Genomic DNA, 1,801 nt, shown 5'->3' with positions numbered 1-1,801 from the left:
TTTTTTTTTTAATAGATTTTAAGAAAACAAAAGAAGAGGTCTCTGCAAGATCAGCTAGTCAGGCCCAACCCTGATGCCTGTGGCCTCTCAGGTATCAGGGACACCTGCATTTGTCTGTGGATTTTTAATTTCATCAGAACACATAAATCCTGTGAGATTTAGCCTCTGAAGCTGTTTGTTTCTAGGTCACACTAGTCTTCAAGGAGCTGATGAAGATGTGGTAAAGCCTCAGTTTCCCATGCACTGTGCCAACGAGCACCGCCTCCACCCAGCCTAGGTGGCACACGCTCCCCATTGTGGCTCCTGCTGGTCTGGGCTGCTCACACAAAGAGTTTGTGCCTCAAGATCACAGCAAGGCCCCCAATTATGGGTTGTTCCACAGTCACCCTAAGTTAAATTGGGAAATTGAACAGGAGCTTGATGATCCCAGACCCCGGCTTCTATGATGGGGCTGTTCTCCTCACCTTCTCATGCCCTATGAAGCGCTTTCCACCCCCATCACCTTCCCCCCATCACTCTCAGACCTAGGCCCCCCAGAGCCCAGCACAAGGGGAAACCCAGTCAAATATATGTAGACTCTACTGTTCACTTGAGCTTCTTTTGGTGCCAAGCAATTCCTGAGGCATGTACATTTGCCAATGGCCCTGTAACTAAAGTAGGGAGTTATACCCATTACCGTGAAGCAATAGGAAGAGCAGCTAGAGTTCAAATGAACAACCTCCATCACCAAGACAAGTCGCCTTTTATTCTCAGATGTAGCACAGTCTCTCCATTGCTGTTCCTTTCCGTAGTTGTGTAGACACAAGAGGATAGTCAGGCACGCTATGAATTTGATACTTGTATTTTAACGTACTGAACACCGCCCCTCTCTGCCTGTCTGCTGTAATAACCCCACGAGGTAGGTTCTGCTAGCCATTTTTACAGAAGAGGCCCTCCAAAGGCATCCCGTTGGTAGATAAGGGAGTATCACTTGAACCCAAGCTGTCTAGAGCCCAAGTTTTTCCCACAATGCTGTGTCAAACAGCCCTTTACAAAAAGATCTGTGGCAGCTCTCCGACTGCAGACAGTTTCTCTCCAAGATCAGCTAGTCAGGCCCAACCTTGACACCTGTTATCTCTCAGGTATCACGGGCAACTGCATTTGTCTGTGGATTTTTAATGTCGTCAGAATGCATAAATCCTCAGATTCCCCAATGTTCTGAACAAAGAGAATAGAAACTCTCAACAGTTCACAACATCTTCCCCACTCCAGGGCAGATCTCAAAATTTCTCTCCAAAACAATTTGGAGGAAGTAAGAAGGAAGATTCTATCCCAGACCTGGAAATTTCCCTGCTTCCTCTTGCCATTCCTGAGTCAGGAATCACCTCAGAAGCTCACAGTTCCTCTTCCTTTTCGTGCAGGGATGCTGTTAGAGGGGCGGGATGAGTGTCAGGTTATTCTAGTCTCTGCTGCTCGGGATATGCCACCTCAGTCATGCCCAGAATGGACATTTTTGATGGGAGGGAACACAGGGTGATCAGTTTTGAGGTCAGACACTTTACCTGGTATAGCTTGCCAAATTTAGTCCCCATAATAATGTTTCAAATAAATAAATAAACAAAACAAAATTTGCTAGATCGCATAGCTAGGAATGGAGACTTCAAGTTTTACTGCTTTTCCACCACAGTACACTGTTTCTAGTGTTCAAGGCAGAAGTAGAACCAAGCCCTGGCCCGGGGTCTGCCTCTGCTGTGCAATGTGACCCCATTGTGCTCTGCTATCTCTAGTCTTTCTTCTTCCACTCTAGAATACTGAGGTGAGG

The sequence above is a fragment of the Condylura cristata genome, unplaced genomic scaffold, assembly GCF_000260355.1.
Source record: "Condylura cristata isolate star-nosed mole 26May11 unplaced genomic scaffold, ConCri1.0 scaffold00040, whole genome shotgun sequence".
In the NCBI taxonomy this organism is placed as follows: domain Eukaryota; kingdom Metazoa; phylum Chordata; class Mammalia; order Eulipotyphla; family Talpidae; genus Condylura; species Condylura cristata.
The sequence above is the reverse complement of the archived record's forward strand: the minus strand, read 5'-3'. Positions refer to the sequence as shown.